General features: G+C 45.4%; 1 protein-coding gene across 2 annotated transcripts in view; it reads left to right on the plus strand.

The window, feature by feature from the left end:
• The window catches only part of Slc39a14 (solute carrier family 39 member 14), a 46,949-nt gene continuing 31,763 nt past the window's right edge, over window positions 1-15,186 (plus strand). For both annotated transcript variants that reach the window (XM_046447677.2, XM_046447678.2), the window contains exon 1: window positions 1-132. The gene's annotated coding sequence lies outside the window, so the exon portion shown is untranslated. The remainder of the gene's footprint in view (window positions 133-15,186) is intronic.

The following is a 15,186-nucleotide window of genomic DNA, read 5'->3' on the forward strand; positions in this document are numbered from 1 at the left end:
CCGGACGCTGGGAGGGGGGGCGCGAGGTTGTCTTTGCGGACACGCCGGCTCAACTGCTCCTACCGCTGCCGGCCATCCTAGGGCCTGGCGGGTGAATCTGCGCGGGCCCCACTGCCGACCTCCCGGCTGCAGGTGAGGGCGCAGAGCGGACGCGCAGGATGGGCACCGGCGACGCACCTCCAGGCTTGGAGGCACCGGGTGGGGGTGGGGGTGCTAAAGACCGGGAGACTCTCGGGGTATCGCGCACTCCGGGGCGGCCGGGTCCCAGTGGCACCTGGCAGCGGTGCCGCGATGGCGAGGGGGAGGTCACATTGAGGTCCCCTAGGCTGGACTGCCTGGGATGTGTGAGTCAGACAAGGGCACCCAGAATGTCGATAGCCTAGCGGAAAGGTTGAGAAAGGCTTCCTGGAGCCTGGGAACACGGAGCGCAGGGTCAGAGAAAAAGCATCGTGGATGAGCAAATCCGATGCCCTGCCCCAGGACAGCTCTGATGGGGCTCCGGTGTCTGGACTTTGCTTTCCAGGAACTGTGTACCCCATCACCCACCAGACCATCTAACAGCTGAAGATCAATGCCCCAAATGTTCTAGCTGAAGCTGGTGCACGGCAGAGGGGGTACCGATCTAAGCCTGGCTAACCGCGAGCATGGCTCTTTGGTTATTTTTGGTCGGTACTGACCAAGTTAGGTAGTTTGGTTCAGGCTGCCCCCTTTTGGTGTTTTAGGGCTATGGGACAAAATAGCCATTCAAGCGTTTTCACCATGTGATCCTGAGGGCCAATTAAGCGAGGAAAATATCCTCTGCTCTAGGTTGTGGGTTCACTTTTAAGAATCTTAGTGTCCGAGTGAAAAGATTGGCTTCTCTAGATAATTAAATGACGTGTGTGTCCTAGCGGAGCCTGAGTATGACTTGGTGAGGGGCTGAGTGCTCTCCTGTGGGGAGGAGGAGGGACAGGAGTGCTTTGACCCTACCCTTTCTTCTGGAGCAGCTTGGATTTGGATTTATGGCTTTAGTGCCCTTCCCAGGAGATCTGCCATTGGGATAGATGCCCTGCTGGGGGTGGGTGGTGATACTAGGGTAGAGAGGGGACTGGTAGTGGGGAGGCCACCCTGCCTCTATTTGGGTTCAGCTCCTAACTTGCTCTGCAACCTTGGGGATGGCTCAGGTCAGCACTAAGATCAGATTGGATCTCTTATCCACAGTATGTACATGAAATTCTGTAACCCTTACCTCTTAAAACACAAGCCCTAAAAACTGAGAGGAACTTGTCTCTTCCTTGTTGAATAAGGGGCAGAATGTCTAGAATCATAAATTTCAGTAGTTGGAATTAAAGTCACATATTCCCTTTCTTCTTGGAGGCTTAGGTGGTTTTCCATCAGTTGTGGGGAACACAAGAGATATTGTAGTGTTCTCTTTCTGTGACTGCTTTGCAGGTGTGACTAGGGCACTGAACACTGGAGTGGGGAGACCCTGGGTATTGTCTTTTCTTTCAGAAAGATAGGACCAGAGCCTTCTTCCTGCTTAATCTAACTTTTTTTTTTTTGGAGGGGGACCTGGGATTCAACTCAGGGGTGCTCGATCACTGAGCCATATCCCCAGCCCTGTTTTGTATTTTATTTAGAGACAGGGTCTTACTGAGTTGCTTAGCACCTCGCTGTTGCTGAGGCTGACTTTGAACTTGAAATCCTCCTGCTTCAGCCTCCTGGGCTACTGGGATTACAAGCACAGGCCCTGCTTAATCTAACTTTTATTGCTTACCTGGCCTTTGGGACCCTGGGGGTGGGGGCAATGCAGGAGAGGGAGATGAGAGCCAGCTATCAACTGAGAAACCAACAAACCTGAGGGAGTAGTGGCTGGGTATATTGGCCTTGTCATTTAGGCAAGAAGAGGAGCAGGAATTGTGGACTCCTTGAGGATATGAGAGCTCTGTGACTCTCAGAGCAAAAATCTAAACCCAGCATTGCTTCAGGAAGAAGAGCTAGGTTCAATGTACAGGGGCTGGTCTGGGTCCTGTGACAGCCACTATGGTGGGTCAGGAAGAAGGCCTGTCCCCTGCCTTCCAATGTAGACTCTTGGTGGGAAGAAAGAGCACCAGATTAAGAGTAAGGTGGCAAAACCAGAGCACTCTCTCAGTAGAGATGTGCTGGGCGATGGGTGGAGGGTGGAGTCAGCCAGGTGGGCCTGTGTCTAAATCCTGGCCCTATCACTGTCCAGCAGGGGACATTTATTAACCTTTGTGGGTCTATTCTTATTGCCTTGTGGCACTTTGAGATTGTGCCTAGAGCAGGTAGAGGCCTCTTTGTCATCTTTATCATCTTTGTAGGATGGAGTGGGCTATTTAGGGGTCACAGAAGCTGATAGGCAGATTGAGTTTAGGGCTGGTCTGAGCTCAGACATAGGACAGATTCACCTCTTTAGTACCTGGGCACAATTTCCCTGCCATTCTGGGTGGTCCACTTTTCCATGGCCTGATAGGGATTAGCCCACACTGGGCACTCTTAGGGAAAAGATATGTTTTCTACCATTAATTCTGGAAACTACTTTGATTTCTTCAGAGAAGAAATACTCCTCCACTGGGCCAATGATGGCCAGGAAGGACTCACAATACCTGTGTGCGTGTGTGTGTTTATGCACATGTGTGTACACGCGTACACACTGTATGTATGAGTCATGGGGCTGTTCCTGTTTTCAAATCCTTTCTACCTTCTTCCTCTTTCCTTACCTTCTCACACTCCATAATTGGGCCATGTCGAATATCAGCAGGCTTGGGATCCACGTTGTGCTGCCGTGAGTTGATTGTGTATGTTGGGAATTGGGACCTCCCTCTCCCCACTCTGCCAGAGTAATTCCTCCTGTTCCCACTTGACACCTGAACACCTGGTGCCTTTGCAGAACCACAGACTTAGCATGTTACCTGGAGGGGCTTTGTTTTAAAATGAAAGACACTAGATCCAGAGATGCTAATTGGTGCCTTGAGTCACCAGTTACTCTGAGGAATACCAAAGAAATGTTTTACTTTCATTCATAAACTTGATGAAATTGCCAGTAGTCCCAGTCTTTTCCTTGGAACATGGAGGGAGAGAGGTCAGTTGTCCCTGCATATATTTGGGGTGAAAGATGGTCTTTGTTTCTGCCACAGGCGTTTCTTCTGGGAGAGTCTCCTACTTCTTTTTCTTTGCAGACTCCCTGGTAATAGGGGCATATGTGAGAAAGGGTCGCATTGTGTGTGTGCAGGACACAGACACACTAGATGTCTGCAGTAGGCCCTCTCTGACCTCGAGAGTCTTGGCGGGTTGTCAGACTGCCAGGTGATAAGGGGGTCCAGAGTCTACTAACATGGGACTGCTGCCAGCCAGGGCCTTATGCCTGCCCTACCACAAGGGCTCTGAACCCCTGCTGCCATGGAGTCTCCCAGAGGGGGCTCTTAGTTGGGCCCAACTGAGACCTGGAGGCAGAGCTGCCTGCCGGGCCCTCCAACCTGCACTAGGCCAGGAGTCTGCCTAGAGGCCAGACAGCCACAGAATCCTGCCTAGGGAGCCTGGCGGGCCCAGCCTGGGAAACCTAAGTCCCTGCCTTGGCAACAGAGGTCTGACTGTTCTCAGGCCTCCTAACCTTCTTACAGCATCAAGTCCCAGAGAGTCCTGGAGTTTGATGGAATGAGAAGGTGACAGTCCTAAATTTATAGCATTCAGTATTTGTTCTTAGTAAAAAAGTTCTGTTAAAAGTTAGGAATTTATGACCAGCACGGTGGTACATGCCTGTAATCCCAGCTGCTTGGGGAGAATCTCAAGTTCAAAGCCCAGCCGCAGCAATTTAGCAGGGGTCCAAGCAACTCAATGAGACTGTGTCTCTAAATAAAAATATTAAATTGGACTAGTGATGTGGTTCAGTGGTTAAGCACCCCTGGGTTCAATCCTGGTTAAAAAAAAAGGGGGGAGGGGGAATTTAAGTTAAAAACTTATTTTAAGTAATATATCTCAAAAAACACTTATTTTTACTCACCAAGATTTTTTTTCCCCCTTTGCAGTGCTGGGGATCAAACCCAGGGCCTGAAGCATGTGCTCTATCACTGCAGTCTACCCCAACCCTTTCTAGATTGTGTTTAGGGCCAACTAAAAATAAAAGGTCTTTTATTTGAGTCTCTAGGTTTTTTATTAGACTTCCAAATTGTATGTAAAAATTGCACCTTCATCCATCACCTGTGATTCCCTGATTTCTTTGTTAAGGTTTTTAACTAGGCTCTATATTCACATAGTTCAAAGATCAAAACAGTGAAAATCAAAAATAAAACTGCCCCTCCCTTTTGTAAATGCTCTAAGTGTCTAGACATCGGTCTGTCCGGCACCTTTTGCACACAGCAGCTGTATCAGCTCTTTCCACATGTGCACATGGAAGATTCTTACCATTTTTCTCTGTAGCTGCATGGGGTTCCATACTGTAGAAATACTGTCTTTTTTTAACCACCCCCCCACCGCCCCCGCCTTGGGTTGTTTTCACTATTTTCCCATTATTTACAATGCTGCAATGATTAACTTTATACAAGTGGCATTGCCTATGTTTATGACTGGAATAAATTCTATGAAGTGGAAATGCTGGGTAAAAGGTGAAATACAACTATTTAATTAGCTTCCATTTTTTTAAAAAAGTGAATATTTAAGATATTTGCAAATCATATTTAGAATCCTACTTCTTTTATAAACACACCTGATTTAATTATAATTTAATTTGTAAGTAGTCTTTTTTTTCTTTCCTGTCTGGGGTTTGAACCCAGGGGCATTCTTCTGGGTTACATCCCTAGCCTTCCCCCACCTTTTTTTTAAATCAGGGATTGAACCCAGGGATGCTTAACCACTGAGCCACATCCCCAGCCCTTTTTTGTATTTTATTAGTGGCAGGGTCTCACTGTGTTGCTTAGGGCTTTGCTAAGTTTGAACTTCCGATTCTCCTGCTTCAGCCTCCCGAGCTGCTGGGATTACAGGAGTGTGCCACTACGCCCATCTGTGAAAAGTCTTTCTAGATTAGGCATTTTCATACTTTTGGATCCTAGAATCCCTTAATATTTGCTTTTGTGTGGCTATATCTGTGGGTATTTACTATATTAAAAATTCAAACTGAGAAATTCAGAAATAGTTATTAGTTCATTTAAAACAACAAAAATAAAGCCATTATGTTAGAAAGTATATCTATTATGTGCTGTAAAATAACTATTTTCCACAAAGAGTAGTGAAAGCCGGGCAAGGTGGCACACACCTGAAATCCCAGCGACTCGGGAGACTGAGGCAGGAGGATCGAAAGTTCAAAGCAAGGCTCAGCAACTTAGCAAGGCCTTAAGTAACTTAGACCCTGTCTGAAAATTAAAAAAGGGCTAGGGATGCAGCTCAGTGGTTAAGCACTCCTGGGTAAAAGCCCCAGTACATCAGAAACAAACAAACCTATGTTCAGAGTCCTGAGAACAAACTTGAGTTAATCTCTGGAGACATTATTTATATCCTATTATTTCCTAAAATTTCCAGAAATTCCTGGAAAATTCAAGACTATACAGGCACAGGTTTGCCACACGTTACACCACATATCATTTCAATTTGAAAAATGAGAGTGAAAAAGCATTTAATGTCTTAATATTATAATACAATAGTTTTTATCTCGGGGACCCCTACTAAAATCTTAGAATTGCTGTTCTCCATCACTTAAATTTAATTTTCATAGAAATGAGAACTCTTCTTTCATTTCATATTCAGTTTCTATTTAAATGAATTATAATCATAAAAGTAAGTAGAACCAGCATACAGAGGTTTGAGCATAGGCCCAATTGGCTTTTGACAAATGGCTCCCCAGTGGTGAGGGGCTTAGCAAAAACCCAGTGGAGCTCATCTAAGAGTCTGCTCCATGAAGACAGGCCAGATCCCACTCCATCCCCAAGTTTGTAAAGTGAGTGTGGGGAGCGCCTGATGCCCTGAGGTGGTGTTTATTGAGCTCCAGTGACTGGAACAGATGAGGTACTCAACCAGGCCCATGGAGGGGCAGGAATGGTCTGGAAGCATCCTGTGAGCAGAACTGGGCCAAGTTCTGAGAGTGAGGAAGACGGGAGAGGGAGCAGGGTCCTGCCAAGAAAGATCATGTGAATACTTTAGAGTGGCCAGCTAGGCCAAGTGGCTGAAGGGAAGAGAAGTTGGGTCCAAAATCTTTGCAGGATTCAGTCTAAAGAACTCTGAGCTATTTCCACATCAAACACCGACTGCTCTGTGTCAGTAGCCCTGTCCTGGAGGTCCGGCTCTTATCCTGAGCAACCCTGTGACCCCAAGTCCATGTTCCCTCCACCAGTCCACTGAACTCCAACCTCCTGCCTCTTCCCTGGGCCTCCGAAGCATATCACACCTTCCTTTCCAGCCTACCTGAGCAGTCCTCGCAAGTCCTCCAGACACTATTCAGTTCCACAAATCCCCCAGATAGTTGTTTGGTATTTTTGTAAACTATATTTTCTTATTATCAAAAATAATGCATGCTTATTATAAATAAAAGTAGAATATGAAGGGAAAGTCTATGATCCTGCTGTCTGAGGCAGTCTCCTTTAGCATATTGGCATCTTTCCTTGGAGTTGCTTTTTATGGTCCGAGTGGGTACATATTAATTCTTACTTTTTTTTTTTTTTTTGGTACCGGGGATTGAACTGAGGGGCACTGAGCCCCAGCCCCCAGCCCTATTTTGTATTTTATTTAGAGACAGGGTCTCACTGAGTTGCTTAGCACCTCGCCTGGATTACAGGCAAGCCCTGGGATTGTGGGCGTTCGCCACCGCACCCCTCCCACGTCTTACCTATGCATCAGAATTTCTCCCTATTAAGTCTGTCTTACAACTGAATCATAATTTACGCAACTATTTCCTTTAATTTTTAAATTTTAGACTTTTTATTTTGAATTTACATGTACCAAAAAGTTGCAAAAATAGATTCCTATGGCGTAGTACACTTATCGAGAGCAAGTCAACATTGGCACAGTGTTGTCACCAGGATCTTCATAATGTCCTTTTTCTGTTCTAGGATCTGAATTGTCATCCTCCATTGCTTTTAGTTTTTCTCCTTAGTGTCTCCTCCAAATCGGTTCCCCAGCTTTCCTTGTTAGAATTCCATACATTTTGAGCAACCTCGCCACAAGAATGATCTTGCATCTTTTCCAGAGCATGGTAACGAGGCATTCATCATTGGTGGTGTCTTTTTTTGGGGGGGAGGGGAGTGCTGGGGGTTGCACCTGAGTCCTTTCCCATGCTCAGCCCCTGCCTGCTCAGTGGGTCTTCTTACTGGTGCTGTTTACCTGATCACCTTTTTTTTCCACACTGGAAAAGTTACTGTCTTGCTCTTGCTTTGCACTTTCAGGCAGTGCTTTGAGTCACTGCAATTCTCTTTCTTCTTGTGCCTTCATCCTCTAATTTTAGCACCCATCTGTGCATCTCTTGCAACAATGATTACTGTGGTATTTGCCTAACAATTTTCTATTTTCCTTCCATATTTATCAATTGGGAATCTACCCCATTTATATCAGATTTTATTATATAACTTAAAATCTTGTATGATCATTATTTGTGGCTCAGATTGTTTCAGCTTTGGCCATCTTAAGAGCTCCTTTTTTTTGTCTCCTGTGGGGTTTTTTTTTTTTTGGTAAGCCCCTGATTTTTTCTGTGGGCCGGGGGTGCTGGGGATTGAATTCAGGGCACTATACCACCGAGTGAGCTATACCCTTAGTCCCAGTCCTTTTTTTTTTTTTTTTTTTTTTTTGAGACAGGATCTCCCTAAGTGACTGAGGCTGTCCTCAAATTTATGATCCTCCTACCTTGACCATCTGAGTCACTGGGATTACAGGTGTGTGCCACCACAATGGCTTCTATTTATATCATTTTATTTTTTATTTATTTTGTTGTGCTATAAGGTATTCCTTGCTTATCCTGTCACTTCCTTGCCCCAGCCCTAGCGTCTTCCACTTCTCTAAGGAGCTTATTATTAAAGAATGGTGTTTAGAAACTAAGATGTGTTTGCTTACTGTGCTTATTGCTACTGGGATTACTTTTGTTTCTAGGCCTCTTGGCAGAGAAGGCTGGGAAGCAGATGTACACCAACCTGTGCACACCAATTTCTGTATCTGAATACACAGGTTTGGGGCTGGGGTTGTGGCTCAGCGATAGAGTGCTCGCCTAGCACGTACGAGGCCCTGGGTTCGATCCTCAGCACCACATATAAATAAATAAAATAAAGGTATTGTGTCAGTTACAACTAAAACACACACACACACACACACACACACACATATAAGCAGGTTTATACTGGTATTTATTACAATCTTTAGTTTTATTTTAGTCTTTCCCCTTTTGTTCTGTATAACTTCTTTCTCTAAAAACAGTGAAAAACCCTCCTAATCATTTTTGTAATGTTGGGTGGTAGGTTTTTTCTGATCGTTTTGCTTCAGTCATTAGGATGCTGATCTAATCTACTTGACTCTGTTCACCTTTTTTTCTTTTTTAATATTTATTTTTTAGTTGAGTTGGACACAATACCTTTATTTATTTTTATGTGGTGCTGAGGATCCAGCCTAGGGCTTCGCACATGCTAGGTGAGTGCTGTACCACTGAGCCCCAACCCCAGCCTAATCCACTCACCTTTTACATGACAGAATGCGGAGACAGAGGTGAGCACCCCTGATTAACATGGGGTTCTGCATCTAGAGCTGTCCTGGGATACACTGAATGTTCTGTCAATGTCTCCCTTCTTTTTTTTTTTGTAGTTGTAGGTGGAAAGCATGCCTTATATTTTGTTTCCTTTTTATGTGGTGCTAAGGGTCGAACCCAGTGCCTCACACATGCTAAGCAAGTGCTCTGCCATTGAGCCACAACCGCAGCCCCTCAATGTCTCCCTGCTGAATGCCCTTTCAGATCTGCACTCACACGACTTTACTCCTTCTCCATCACTTGCTGCTCTCCTAAGCAACACTCCTGTCTGGTTCCTAGCTTCAGAATTCACTTAACACATAGAACTCACTGTACCTTGATGTTAGAAGCCAAAAGGGCTGTCTGGTGCAAGGTCAGAAGCAATTACCACTCATTTCCACGATTACTGTTCTTAGTGGGCATGTATTTGAAATTGATAGTGGGTTGGGTTAATTGGATGTTAACTTGACCAGGAAGAAGTACAGAGGTCCAGTGCTCTGCCTGTGACCAGATCTTGTCATTTTCTACTCCGGAGAGTGAAGGTCTGTCTGTCAGAACAGGCAAGCTTATTAGTACAGCACACTTAGTGGTTTAAATCTACACCCATTTATCATTTCACAGTTCTATTCTGGGCATTGGCTGGGCATAGTGGTGCACACCTTATAATCTTAGTGACTCGGGAGACTGAGGCAGGAGAATTATAAGTTTGAGGCCAGCCTTAGCAACTTAGCAAGACTGTCTCTCAAAATAAGTAAAATGGACTGGGTTCAGTCCCCAGTACCAAAAAAAATCTGGGCATTGTGTGACTGGCTTCTTTGCTGAGGGTTCCACAAAACTATAAGGTACACAAAGACAAGGGTCACTGGGGTTTTATTGTCCTCTGGGATGGGTGTGTGGGGCTCTGCCAAGTTCACGTGACTCCTTGTGGCTACAGGACTGATCCCCACTTTCTTGTTGGTGGCCTGACAGGAACCACTTTCGGTTCCTAGAACACCCTCACTTTTACTTCTCTATCTTCTTTTTTTTGGTACTGGGAATTAAACCGCCTAGCCACTAAGCCACATCCCCATCCCTTTTTATATTTTATTTAGAGTTGCTTAAGGTCTTACTAAGTTGCTGAGGCTGGCTTTGAACTCATGATCTTCCTGCCCCAGCCTCTCAAGCCGCTGGGATTACAGATATACACCACTCTTCCCAGCTTCCTTCCCTATCTTAATGTCAACTAAGAACTGCAAAATCCCTTTGGCAGATAATGCAGTATAATCAGTCTTGTGTTTACAGGTCCTGCCCATACACAAAGGCAAGGGTCACTGGGGTCATCTTGGATCCTGTGAACCATAGCTAAAGTGATCTAGCCTTAATTCGAGCATCAGAATGTTTACTTAGTATATTAGTTTCTGAGGGCTGCCTTAACCAGTAACCACAGACTCGGTGGCTTAAAACAACAGGGATGTACTCTCTGGCAGTTCTAGGAGCCAGAAGTCTGAAATCAAGGTGTGGGCAGGTCCTTCCAGCAGAACCTCTGGGAGAAATCCTCCTGTGCCTTTTCCAGCTGCTGGTAGCTCTTGGCATTCCTTGACCCGGTGCTATGCCAGTGCAGTTCCTGCCTCCGTCTTCACATGTGTGTCTCTGAACACCAGGTTGACTTCATCTTGAGATCCTTGTCTGATTTCCTCAGCAAAGCCCCTGCAGCTCAGTCAGGTTATGTTCTCTGTCAGGACATGAATTTGGGGGGAATACTATCCAAATACTGCACTTGGGATGTGAGAGAATGGCCTTTGTAAACCCTGGTCCATGGAGCTACTGAAGAGAAGGGAGATTTCTTCCAGACTGAAAGTGGACCTGGTCGCCGTGGGGGTCAGGGTCCAGCTTCACACACAACCCCTACGTCTTCTTGTTGGCTCGGCTCTGAAAACCCCATGGAGAGGCCTGATGTTCTGGATCCAGGTGTTTTGCAGTACCAACACCTGTAGAAAAGGCTGTTGAGTGTGACAATGTCCCTGCAGAATGGACAGGGCTGAAGTTGTGGGTCCCTTCTGCAGGGAGGGAAAACTGAGTCCACAGTGTCCAGGTGAGTCACAGAATGCTGTTGCTAGAGGGGACTTCAGGCTGTAAATCCAGCAGTTCTGAAATGTCAGCCTAGTGCTCCAGCCAGTTCAAGGCTGGTATATGGAAGTAGGAGTATAAACATGGTGGGTCTCACCTAGGCACCTGTGATCAGAAGAACTGAGGTGAGACACTCCCTCTACCTGTGGCCAGGTTAGGGAACCATGTACAGGTCCTAACTGCAGCTGAGGACTGGCATCTACCTCCAAGTGAAAATCTTCAAACAAGGGGAGAAAAAGTCTCCCTACTAGTTATCAGTAAACCTTTACCTTGTTGAAAGTTAACTTTGTGTGTGTGTAATTCTGGGGATTGAACCTGAGGCCTTGCACCTACTAGGCAACGCTAAGCTGACCTCAAATTAGTAATCCTCCTGCCTCAGCCTCCCAAGTAGCTGGGTTATAGGCATGTGCCACTGTGCCCAGCTTTGTAGTATGTCTTTGAGCAAGTTGTTCTATCCTTGGTCTCAGTATCTTCATCTGTACTATGGGGATGATACCACATATCCTCAATAATAAGATGCTTTTAGTTATTGTTTTAAAATTATTTATTATTGGGCTGGGGCTGTTGCTCAGTGGCAGAGTGCTTGCTTAGCATGTGTGAGGCACTGGGTTCGATCCTTAGCACCACATAAAGAGAAACAAATAAAATAAAGGCATCCTGTTCAGCTACAACTACAAAATTTTTTTTTAAATTATTTTAAAAAGTTACCTAACAGAATTTTTATTTTTTCAAGCTTAAAAATATATTTTTTTTTAATACTGATTACTTGAACCCAGGGACACTTTCTCACTAACATGCCTCTTCAGTCCTTCTCTTAAAATTGTACTTTGAGACAAGGTCTTGCTAAGTTGCCCAGGCCAGCCTTGAACCGTGATCTTCCTGGCACAGCCTCCTAAGGAGCTGGGTTACAGGTGTGCACCACCCCCCCAGCTAAACTGTTATTGCTTTAATGTTTCTGAAATAGGGAGGTGTCTCATTGATGGGTACATGTAATGCAGTGTTTTTTGTTTTGTGGTTTTTTTTTTTAATCTAATCTGAAAAACTGTCCTCAATACCTCTTCTAATTAGGGAAGGACTATAGGATCTCTCTTAGTGATGTGGTCGGGAAGATCAAATGAAATAATGCAAACAAAATAATGCTTAGCACAGTGCCCGGCAGACAACAATCAGTCCCAGAAATTGTTACTACGATTATTATGAAATTAAGGAGGAAAGGACGGCGTAGAAGTTGAGAAGTGAATGGCAGTACAGCCAGTGCTGGTTTGGGTAGATGGTTGAAGCATCTAGAGGTTCTGAGTCTGGGGCCAATGTTCCTGCTCAGTGATGCCAATGGAAACCCAGACCCTTCCCACTCTATCCGCTGTGCCTTTCTTCACATATAGGGCTTTGTCCTTGTGCTTATCACTTTCCTTGGATAAGAAGGAGGAGGGGAAAGAGGTGGCATCCACATGAGCTGCAGCAGCCATTGGCCTCTCCCAGTGTCAAGGACATATTTACCTCTGTCTCTTAGTGTTCATGAATTTCACAACCCAGGTTTGCAAAGAAGATAGATCATGCACTAAACCATATTGATTGGGCTGACTATTTAGAAAAAATAAAGTTAGGGTCTTTTCTTAAATTATGACAAACTAAGTTCTAGATGGGTTAGAGATTTAAATATAAGAAAATACAGGTGTATATGTTTATAAATTAAGGGTGGGAAGGCATTTTCTAACATGCTACATACAAAGGGAGAAACCTTGGGGGTGTAGCTCGTGGTAGAGTACTTACCTACCTAGTAAGTTCATGAGGCCTTGAGTTTTATCCCCCAAAATTTTATAACCGAAATAAAAATCTTAGAGGAAAAGTGTGATATGTTTGACTTTCCCTCCATTTAAAAATTGTCTCACTAATACCAGGTACTAAAATTCAAAGACAAATAATTAATTGAGAAGAATATTTGAACTTGTGACAAGGTTAATATTTCCACCATACAGTAAAATCTTAAATAAACCTATTTAAAAAAATGAATGCAGCTCAGGAAAAGTGGACAAAGGAAAGTAATAAGCAGTTTGTAAAGCAGAAATATAAGGGTTTGTGAATCTAAAAATGGGTTTAGCTAACTAGTAATCAAAGAATGCAGAGGAAAAGAGCTGTAAGAACACATTAGCAGAGATGGAATGTCATTTATTTCTATTTATTTATTTACTTAGGTGCTGGGGATTGAATCCAGGGGCATTCCACCACTGAGCCACATCCCCAACTAGCTTTTTTTTTTTTTTTTGTATTTGGAGACAGGGTCTCACTCAGTTGCTTGGGGCCTTGCTAAATTGCTGAGACTGACTTTGAACTCATCATCCTCCTGCCTCAGCCTCCTAAACTGGTAGGATTATAGATGTGTGCCACCAGGCCTAGCTTGGAATGATATTTTAATACAAAATGTTGGGGAGAATCTTGTGCTACACTCACTCAAACACAGGTAACAGTATGAAATTAGTGCAATGTTGAGGAGGGTTATTAAGCCTGTTGTGTACAGGTTGGACATCCCTGTTCTGAAAATCTGGCATTGGAAATGCTCTAAAATCAGAAACTTTTGCAGTGCCAGTGTGACAGTATAAGTGGAAAATTCTACACTATGAAACTTTGTTTCATGAATAAATCATTAGAAATACGATTAGGCTGTGGTGCACATCTATAATCCCAGCAACTCAGGAGGCTGAGGCAGGGGAATCACAAGGTTGAGAACAGCCTCAGCAACTTAGAGGGATCCTGTGTCAAAATAAAATTTTAAAAAGGACTGGGGCTGTAGGTCAATAGTAAAGTATGAAAAAAAAAATCTGCTGGGTGTTCAAGGAGCTGCAAAGAAGGGACAACAAGCAGGAGCAGAGGCATGGGGTCTTGTTCTGAGGGCTGGACGGGCCACCACAGGGCACTTTGGTCAGTACCCGCTATCAGCCCTCCCCAGTGTGTATTAGGTATGTGTGAAACATACATGAACCTTATGTTCAGATATCTCATGTATGTACAAATATCCCAAAATCTGGGTTAAAAAAATTAAAATCCGGAGCTCTTTTGATACCAAGGCGTTTTGGACAAGGAACACTCAACGTATGTTAAGTTTTAATAAATATTTGTCGACTAGCCCCTGCCATTTGTTGCTGGATCTCACCCACCATTCTTTCCATTCTGGGAAGCTCTTCTTCATCCCTAGGGCTTCCCCGTCCCTTGCTGGGGTGGGGCGGGGAGAGGAGGCAGAAGTGCTGGGGTTGCTGGGTTGCCCTCCAAGGGACCCGAAGGGACCTGCCTGGGAAGATGGTAGACCTGACCGGCTGTGGTTCTTTTACTGTTACCGGAAGACTGAAAGGTTCTGCCAGTGAAAAGAGAGCTCTGTACTACCGGGCACTCACGCTGTCCTTTCCTGGAAGCCAGAGGACTCTCGGGCCAGCCCTCAGGGACTCTTGTTTTCAGAGAGCACAGAGTACAGAGGCTTGGGGCCAGCTGCAGCTTGCAGGCCTGCTTGGAGGCTGGCCCTGCTCTCTGTCAGGCAGCTTGTGCCCTGCCTACCAGGCCCGGGAGACATCTTCCGGCCTGTCCGTGTTTCCATGCTGATCACTGCCCACGTTGGATTATTTCCATCTGACAGGCTGGGCCAGTCCTTAGGATCCTGAGTCCCTGGGTAGTTTCCAGGGCAACAAGCCATGGGTATTCCCATCTCTTTTCCCAGAAAGATGCAAAAAGTACAAAGTCACCCTCTCCCCCGGACGCGGGGAGCTGACACAAGCACCCATGGGGCAGCCTGTCCAGCTCTCGGTAGAGAAATCCCACGTCCCTGTTCCGGCTCCTCTTCCCTCAGTGCCCCCTCTGACATCCCCCAGATGCCACACGTAGGTGCCTCCCATGGCTGAGGCAGAGAGACCTTGACCGCAGGTGAACTGCCATGTGTGCAGCTCTCCTGGCTAGCCTGTGGCTGTGACCTTGGTTAGTCTCACACCACTCCACTTCTTGGCAGCCACTCAGGAGCCCCCTCCCCCAGCATCTCTGCAGTTGGCACGCTGAGAGGGGTTGTGTGTGTAATGGGAGCAAAACTCAGAGTTTCCATGAGTAGCTGAGAAATTCTAGAAACAGCCTGTACTCATGAGCGTCCCTTTCTCTTTCCCTGACACAGGGAAAAGTGCAAATGTTATTTTTGGTGGGATTATCGATGGTTGTTTGCTATTCTGGGCACCTTTGTACTCAGGGATGGGGGAAGGGAGGCTGCAGGCCTGTACCTGCCACCTGCCCCCCATCTAATGTTTTTAAAAAATTTTTCCACCTTATGTTTTGTATTCCAAGTCCAGACCAACATCTATGGCTGTTGGGGTCTTCAGCTCTATTGAGTGACCCTGCAGAAGGGGCTCCTAACCCCCAGTGCT

This window comes from Marmota monax, unplaced genomic scaffold (genome assembly GCF_021218885.2).
Source record: "Marmota monax isolate L192 unplaced genomic scaffold, Marmota_monax_Labrador192_F-V1.1 WCK01_AAM20220418_F8-fsc00040, whole genome shotgun sequence".
In the NCBI taxonomy this organism is placed as follows: domain Eukaryota; kingdom Metazoa; phylum Chordata; class Mammalia; order Rodentia; family Sciuridae; genus Marmota; species Marmota monax.